Source organism: Marmota monax, unplaced genomic scaffold (genome assembly GCF_021218885.2).
Source record: "Marmota monax isolate L192 unplaced genomic scaffold, Marmota_monax_Labrador192_F-V1.1 WCK01_AAM20220418_F8-fsc00008, whole genome shotgun sequence".
NCBI classification, from domain to species: domain Eukaryota; kingdom Metazoa; phylum Chordata; class Mammalia; order Rodentia; family Sciuridae; genus Marmota; species Marmota monax.
Window position 1 is genome coordinate 22,922,564 of NW_026694432.1, and position 9,300 is coordinate 22,931,863.

The following is a 9,300-nucleotide window of genomic DNA, read 5'->3' on the forward strand; positions in this document are numbered from 1 at the left end:
AAAGAATTCTTCCAACAATTCACAGTAGAACTCATCATGTCCATGTTATAGGTGAGAAAAGTGAGGCAAAGAAGCTGAAAGTCACTTGGCTACAGAGGTTGACGATCTAGAACTCTCACTCCAACATTCATTGTCTTAGCTGTCTGACTGTCCTGCTGCCATCAGTCAAGGTCCCAGGGAAAGCTTTCCTTTTGGTGCCCCACCACCTGCCAAAGGATCACTCCCAGCCTCTAAGCAATCAGAAATTTCCCAGGCCCGCCTCCTGGATCCATTTACATTTGGCTAGGAAGCCACCAGGTGCTTTTCCCCAGTGTTATTTATTTTAGTATCAGGGACTGAACCCAGGGATGCCTAACCACTGAGCCACATCCCTAGCCATTTTTATTTTTGAGACAGGGTCTCACTGTGTTGCTTAGGACCTTAAAATTATGATCTTCCTTCCTTGGCCTCCTGACTCCCTGGGATTACAGGAGAGCACCACCATGCCCGGGTCCCCAGTGGGTTATTTATTTATTTATTTATTTTGTATCAGGCATTGATCCCAGGGGCACTTAACCACTGAGCTACATCCCCAGACACACACACACACACACATTATTTATATAATTAGAGATAGGGCCTCGCTAACTTGCTGAGGCTGGCTTTGAACCTGTGATCCTCTTGCCTCAGCTTCCTGAGCTGCTGGGATCTCAGGCCTGGGATCACCACCACACCTGGTTTCCCCAATGTTTTTAAATACACCCCTGACTCCAAGTTGTAGAAGGAAAGGATTTAGCACAGGACTGTGAGTCTCATAGTATTTTTGTCAGGGTTAGGAAGATCTAATTCAATGTCGTGAACTTGATATAGCTGTCCCTTTAGCCCACCTCTAAAATCAGCCTTTGTCTGATTACCCTGGCACCCACTGTCTGTCTCACATTATATGGAGTTCAAGCCCAATCATGAATAAGATACTTGGGAGATGCATAAAATCATGGGGAACACTCAAAATAAGAAATAACTGGGATGTAGCTCAGTGGTCGAGGACTTCTGGGTTCAGTCCCCAGTAGAGCAGCAGCAACAACAACAACAGCTCCCTCTTCCCCATTAGTGGGGAGGCCTGGGGGACTTGTTCTGCTTGTTGATTCGTAAAGAGCTAACACCTAGCACAGAGCACGGCACAGAAGCACCTCATAAAAGGGCCTACTTCTTTTCTCTCTATTTGTGTTTAGAATGTCCTAGGTCAGTGTTTCAAGGCCAGCCATGCATAAGATGCTTCCAGGAGTCTAAGAAACAGACTCTTAGATTGCAGCCTTAACCAGGTAAATTGATCAGGGTCTGAGCCTCTGGGAGTAAAAGGCTCCATCAAAGGTTCTGCTAGGCCGCCAGGTTTGAAAGCCAGTGTGCTAGTGAGCAGGAAGGGAAAAGTCCCTTCTGATCTCTTCTGTTCCCCTTCTCCACATCAGGGCTTCTCAACCTCTGATGTGCATCTCAGTTACCCAGAGGGTTTTGTTGAAATGAAAATTTGATTTCAGCATATCTAGATGGAGCCTGGGATTCAGCATTTCCAACCAACTCCCAGGGGATGCCCAGCCTGCTCGTCCATGAACCACACTGAGTAGCAAGTCTCCAAAGTGACACCTGCTTGGCTGTGTCATAGTAGAGAAGCCCCTTACTTTTCTAAGCTCTTCTGACCTGGCACTCATATCTGTGACCAGATTCTATTTGGCTCAGCTGGCCAACTGGTTTCCAGGACTCAGAAGGAGAACATGGCAGCCCTGGAGTCCAGGTGCTATTGGATCTTACAAAGGGGCAGGTAGGGGGCTGGGGATGTGGCTCAAGCGGTAGCACGCTCGCCTGGCATGCGTGCGGCCCGGGTTCGATCCTCAGCACCACATACAAACAAAGATGTTGTGTCTGCCGAGAACTAAAATAAATAAATATTAAAAAAAAAAGGGGGCAGGTAGTTCTAGAAGTTTTCCACACACATGGGCTTGTCTGGGACCATCTAGATAAGGATTTGGACCTCAGGACTCTGGGTTCTTCGTGTGTGTGTTACTGGGGATTGAATTCAGGGTGCTCTACCCCTAAGCTACATTGCCAGCCCTTTTATTTTTTATTTTGAGACAGTGTCTTGCTAAGTGGCCAGGCTGGCCTCAAACTTACAATCCCTCCTGCCTCAGTTTCCCAAGTTGCTGATACTATAGGCCTGTGCCACCAAGCCCAGCTTGTCTTCCACCTTCTTGCCTGACCGTTGGATCTTCTTCAGCTCAGCAAACTGGCAGGTCAGGTGGGCTGTGCAGGGCCAACTGGAACGCAGCTGGGGTGGTTGAGAATGACAACCTGGAGCAGAGTGGGACAGGGAGGAGGAAAGGACAGACATTAGTCAAGTTTCTCTCAAGGAGGTGTCCCTAACCAGCTAAGGGACTTGAACACACTTTAAGTTACAGAGAACACTGGAACATGTATAGAGTCCAGCAAGCTTGGCTGGGTCTCATGCACTCCAATTTGGTTTTCACAGCAGCTCTTTTTCTTCTAAGAAAGAAGAAAACTCAGCTATGATTATTTCCATAAAATAATAATAAACAAACAAACAGGCAAACTGAGAAACAAGGAGACTGAGAAACTTGCTCAAGATTTCACACTAGGGCCAGGCACGGTGGCGCACACCTGTCATCCCAGCAGCTCAGGAGGCTGAGGCAGGAGGATAGCAAGTTCAAAGCCAGCCTCTGCTTAGCGAGGTCCTAGCAACTTAGCTAGACCCTGTCTCAAAATTAAAAAAAAAAAATGAAAAAAATGAGGATGTGGCTCAGTGGTTAAGCATCCTGGGTTCAATCCCTGATACCAAAAAAAAAGAAAAGAAAAAGATTTCACCACTGGGAAGGGACAGAGCTGTGGATGAGTAAGAAATAACACCTACAGAGATGTGACATGTACTGGCCTCACACACTCCTCCTCCCCCTGCCGGACGCTTAAAAAGAGGATTCTAGTAGCAGCAGATACTTAAGTTGTTCCGTGGCCTGGGATCAGTTATTGTGCCTGTCATCACCTCTTTTCATGCCTCCAGAACTACTGCAAAGTGGCACCAGCCTCCACTGGCATACTAACCATGTGCAGCCACTGCATTAGAAAGGGCTTCATGGGGCTGGGGATGTAGCTCAGAGCGCTTGAGTAGCATGTGCAAAGCCTCGGTTCAATCCCAGTATCACAAAAAAAATATGAATAAATTAAAAAAAATTTTTAAAGTGCACTCAGTCAAGGAAACACCTGAGAGTTTCAAACAAAGATTCTCCTGTTCTACCCAGACCCACCCAAACGGAACCAATGGGGAGAGTCCCAGGGATCAATGGTTTTTCAACATTTTCTAGGTGATTGTAAATCACCTGGTTTGAAAACACTGCATCGGGGCACCAAGTCTGTATTGTGGCCGGGCACGGTGACGCCTACCTGTAATCCCAGTGGCTCTGTAGGCTGAGGCAGGAGGATGTTCAAAGCCAGCCTCAGGGCTGGGGGTGGGGCTCAGCAATGGAGCGCTCACACCAGCAAGTGCAAGGCCCTGGTTTCGATCCTCAGCACCACATAAAAATAAATAAATAAATAAATAAAGGTGCTGTGTCCGACTACAACTAAAAAATAAATGTTTAAAAAAACAAAAAAGCCAGCCTCAGCAAAAAGTGAGACCCTGTCTCTAAATAAAATACAAAATAGGGCTGGGGATGTGGCTCCGTGGTTGAGCGTCCCTGAGTAGCCCCCCCCCCCCCACACACACACACAAAAGACTGTATTGTGCAAACCAACTCAGTGAAGTACATCGTCTTGGTCCAGGGCACCCAGCAAATAAGTGGCAGAGTCAGAATCCTAACCCAGGCCGTCCGGCTCTACCTCCACTGCTGCCAAGAGCCTACCATGGGGCACATGCCCAGTGACTGGTTCCTGAGTGACCCAGTGGCCCTGGAAGTTGCCCGTCAGTGGACCATCTCACCTGAGAGACTAAGCTCACCACCTCTGAGGGTAGTCTTTCTTGCTGTCCTCTGCCACATTGTCCTACCTGATGTTCTTCACAGGTGCATTCTTCAAATTGAAGATCACACTGTCTCCAGACAGGCCCTGGGGGACATTTCCATGGACTTGACCTTGAGGTGATGTTGCATGGAGCAAAGGTCACTCCCATGCCTGGCTTGAGTCAGCCTGTTTCCATCTGGAAAAGCCACCACACATGCTGCCCACTCAGCCCAGAGGAAGCTTGGTTCTGTCCCACATGCCAGCCTGCACTGAGACCTCAATTGATCAATGTGTTCTATACCTCAGCATCCTCATCTGAGAAGAAAAGATCACCGGTTGCCTTATAGGCTGGTTTTTTGTTTGTTTTTGGTGCTGGGGATTGAACCCAGGGCCTTGTGCATGTAAGGCAAGCACTCTACCAACTGAGCTATGTCCCCAGCCCCTTGTAGCCTGTTGTAAGGACACAAAAGACCACATACAAGCCACCCAGTGTAGTGCTTGACACCTACAGTACTGTGCAGCCTCTAAATGGTGACGAGTCCTGTGAATTTCATGAGCATTGTGAGATTGCCTCCCTGAGTTGAGGCAAGATATTTCAGGAAGCAGAGATTCCTAGACTCTGAATGGCCCTTGGACACTGTTCTACCTGTTCATCACCCCGATGGGGAAACTGAGATCCAGAGAAGGGAAGGGTGTAAAAACATACAGCTGAGGAACCATCAGGAGTAAGACTGAAAATAAGACCCACAATAGTCTCCGGGCATGGTGGCGCACACCTGCAAACCCAGCGACTCGGGAGGCTGAGGCAGGAGGACTGCAAAAGTCTGAGGCCAGCCTGAGCAACTTAATGAGGCCCTAGGCAAGTTAGAGAGACCCTCTCGGAAAATAAAAAAATAAAAATGGCCAAACATAGTGTCTGTCGCGTTTCTCACAACTAAAACACTCAGGGTCACTCCAGGGGAACTGGGCTGCACAAAATAATCACACACAGACAGAGATATCTTTTTCTTTGGGTCCTGTGACGGGTCCTCTGACCTTAGGGGTCCCTGGAAAGACAGAGAGAGTGATGAACCTTTTTACTGGGGAGAAGCCATTCAAATGAGGCAAGGGGTCAGGTTTCAGGGGCTGAGTCCAGCTTCCTGATGTCTTTGGTCAGCAGGTTGACTGACAGCTAGGAAGGCCACGCCCAGAGGCAGAGCAAGAGAAGGGGACAACAAAGGGAGTCTCCGTAGAACATTCTATCCCAAACAGGGCAAAGGGGTAGGATTACAGAAGAATACGTGAGTGTAGCTCAACCCCAGGGATTGCCTACTCAGAAGACTGACCTTGCTATCCGAGTGGGGGGGAAAGACCAAGTGGTGAGTCATGGCACAACCGTGCCAGACTACAGTGATCTTTGGATTCCCGTGGTGCATCAGGACTGGAAGGCGTGGTGACTCAATGTGGCTTCCCACAGGTGGTTCAGTGATAAAGTTCCCCTGGGTGAAACCCCTGGTAACCAAAATTTTTAAAATAAAACAAATTAAATAAATAAATAAGAAGGTCTGGAGATATATCTTAGTAGTGAAGCTCTCCTGGATTTAATCCCCAGTACAAAAAAAAAAAATTTTAATTCTAATACTCATGCTTAAGACTAAGTTTGTTTTCTCAATAGTGGGAATTGAACTCAGGACTTTGCACATGCTGACAGCCTGAGGGACAGAGCACCCAGGGCCATCAGCAGACAGACGCAGTGTCCCTGACGCTCCCCACCCACATCCCCACGTGGTAGATGCTAAGCAAGTGCAACACCACTGAGCTACACACCCAGCCCAACAGTGAGATTTCTAAAGACCGAGGCGTTTCCCAGTGGAGATGCCCTAAAGCATATGCTTCAGGCTCTACAACTGTTCCCGAGGAAGCTGATGTCTAAGCAAGGATGGCACTGTGGAGCACAAGGTCTTTCAGCAGAACGATTTTCAGTATCAGAGTGCAACACATGCAAACCTTTTAAGCAGACACATTTCCCCTGACCAAGGCTCATCTTTGCCTTCGAAGATGAATCAGTTAACTGAGATACAGGACAGAACAGGCACAGAAAGAAGCAAGGTGGTTGAGGTTGAGGGCCAAGGGGAGGCCAGACCATCACAGCTGCAGAGCAGATCAGCCCACGGGCTTAGATCAGACAGACACTGTCAGACTCCTGATCAAGTTTCTCCTTTCCAGACCCAAGTCCTCTAGGAAATCGCTAGATCCCCAAAGCCCAGGCACCCTTCAGCATCAAGGGAAATGCCAACCCTGCCTCAGCACTATGGATTAAAGCCAGGACCCAGGAGAGGTGGCCTGGCTGAGGGACACCTGCAGCAAGTTCCCAGTGAGCAGTTGCTCTCAGTCCTTGGTGGGTGCTCAGATGTGGGAGGATGCATGACCACTGTAAAAGGGTTGGGAAAGGAATCAGAGATGTCCCTGGAGGACAGGGACAGTCCATAGTCCAGAGCTGTGCACTACCCAGGCTACCTGCATGCAGCACAGATGGCTTCATGGGCTCAAAAACTGGTGGCTCTGGGCTGGGGATGTGGCTCAAGTGGTAGCGCACTCGCCTGGCATGCGTGCGGCCCGGGTTCGATTCTCAGCCCCTCGTATAAATAAATAAATAAAATAAAGGCCTATCAACAACTAAAAATATTTTTAAAAAATTGTTGGCTCTAAGAAGAAAGCTATTGCTTCAATTAATACACTCTTTTTAAAAAATGTATTTTTAGATGTTGATGGACCTTTATTTTATTCATTTATTTGTATGCAGTGCTGAGAGTAGGAGGCCATTGGTTTGGATTGAGCTCCCAGTGCCTCACTCATGCCAGGCAAATGCTGTACCACTGAGCCACGACCCCAGCTCAATTAATACACTCTTAAGAGGGACAGGGGTAGGAGGCTTTGAAATTTTTAATAAGCATTTTTATATAAATAGTTCAAACTTGTAAGAAAAAGAATATTTCCTCCTTTTTGGAAGGAATAATTGAGGGTCCAAAGTGGATTACCCAAGGCCCAATGACAGATGACCAAGTCAGAAGTGGATACTGAGACCCACTCTGCAGACACAGACCCCAACCACTTCCGGCCATGCTCTGTTGGGGGAGGATAAGTTCTCCCATTGGTGTGATGAACCTGGCAACTCACTCGTATCTGTGCCCACTCAAGACCATTGCAACCCTGTGAGGGCAGCATCATCCCCATCTTAAAGATGGCAAGAACCAGCTGGGCATGGTGGGGCATGCCTGTAAACCCAGCTACTAGGGAGGCTGAGGCAGGAGGTTCACAAGTTCAAGGCCAGTCTGAGCAACTTAGCAAGACCCTGCCATGAAATAAAACTTTGAAAAAGGAGTAGGGATGTAGCTCAGAGGTAGGGTGTTTGCCAAGCATGTGTGAGACCCTGGGTTCAATTCCTAATACTGGGGGAAAAGAAAGCTGGAGAAAACTGAGGTCTTCAATATCACAAGTGTTTCTTGAGAGCGAAGTCTGAACTCCAACTCTAATATGTAGCCCATTGGTCATAGACTAACATGCTGTGTTCTTTTAGCATTTAAAATATGGTAGGTGCCTGATGTCTGCTCAGAGGAACATGGAAATAAAGCCTCTTTGGGGATAACACTGAGGTAATGAGGACACAGACACCAAAGCTTCAAGTTCTGCTCTAGTGTCATCTTAGAAAGGCCTTCCTTGACCACCTCGACATACAGGAACTCACCCATTCGGTACCCCTTCACCTTTAATTAAATCAAATGTGTAGGACGCCATTGGTTTGGATTGAGCTCCTGCACTAGACCTAACAACCCCAAGCCCAGCCAGATCTCTACAGTGAGCATTTCATGCAGTTGGAAGCCTAAGCTGCAATCGCATGACTTAAAGGAGGAATTCCAACTTACTTTCTTTACAAGATTAAAGCAGAAGGAACTTTTTTTTAAAATCATGCTGGCAAAACTAGGCTGTTTGGAGATTTGCCTGCTATCTCTTTCTCTTCTGATTTCTTGGAAGGTGAGGTCTCCAACTTAAATGACCTGCCCCCTGTCTATTCTCTCTCTCCTTTCTTCAGGTCTTTTCTATTTAGAAAGCAACTCTTCTCGGCTCAGATCATCAGAATAGTCACTCTGCTTTATAGAATAAGATGTTGCCCTAATTAAGATCTTTAAATATGTTGTCATTTTGTCTTTTAACCCTTTTCTAGAATTTTCTTCTCAGTGCTGTTCGCCATCTGCCTCCCTAGAAGAGGGTCAGCTACAACAGCCAACTTACATCTCATTCGCCACCGCACGCTCAGCACCAAGGACAGTGCCCCAGGGCCTCGCCTCAATTACTATCTAAACAAACACGCTGCTGGTGTCTGCTCTAGACTTTCTCTGGGGCAACTGGATAGTATGTGTTAGAAGACTCTAAAACAACACCTCCTCTGTTTTATTAGGAGTTTATTCTAATTAAATGGTCAAGGATATATTCAGAATTTATCTACCAGATTGCTCATGGCAATTTTTTTTTCCTGTTGATATTGAGGATTGAACCCAGGGGTTCTTTTAATACTGAGCTACATACATCCTCACCCCATCCATTTTTTGAGACAGGATCTCACTAAGTGCCCCAGCTTGGCCTCTAACTTGCAATCCTCCTGCCTCAGCTTCCCAGTTGTTGGGATGATAGGTGTGTCTGGCTAAAACACCTTCACAGTCTCATGTATATGTAAAGTGCTTAGTCTGGTGTATGGCATGTGGTACTTTCTCAAATCATTAATCACAATTTCCACTGAATAATGTATATGGCTAACTAGACTATTGTCCCTTTATGAGATATAATACAAAACACCCACTAACTATTCAAACTACGGCAAGAAAGTTTTTGTTGTTGTTGTATGTTGTTATGTTTTTAAGGAAAGGTTTTAAAATGTGTTGCAGAATATTCTGTCTAGTTTAAGTCTGATTGTGAATACCCACAAAAAAAAAAAAAAACTGCATGAAACTAGATTATCACTGGGAGGGCTGGGGATATAGCTCAGTTGGTAGAGTGTTTGCCTTGCATGCACAAAGCCCTGGGTTCAATCCCCAGCACTACCAAAAAAAAAAAAATATATATATATATATATATATATATATATATATATATATAATTGGTATGAAGTAGTTTGTGTTTCACGCCTGTATAAAATGTATAAAATGCTCATTTCAGAAATGCTTTGAATTATTTTTAGAATCAGAAAAGGATAGCATGTCCCTGTGGAGGAAGAGGCTAAGAATTCCCAAGTCAGTTAGAGAAAGGGTAGGGTTTAGGAAGATATAATAAGCAGGACCCTGGAAA

The 9,300-nt window shown here is 46.3% G+C and overlaps 1 non-coding gene across 1 annotated transcript; it reads left to right on the forward strand.

Moving 5' to 3' along the window:
- The first annotated feature begins 8,986 nt into the window (after positions 1–8,986).
- On the forward strand, positions 8,987–9,059 carry Trnaa-ugc (transfer RNA alanine (anticodon UGC)). Its single transcript has one exon. It is a non-coding gene; the product is annotated as a tRNA-Ala (tRNA).
- Positions 9,060–9,300: the final 241 nt, after the last annotated feature.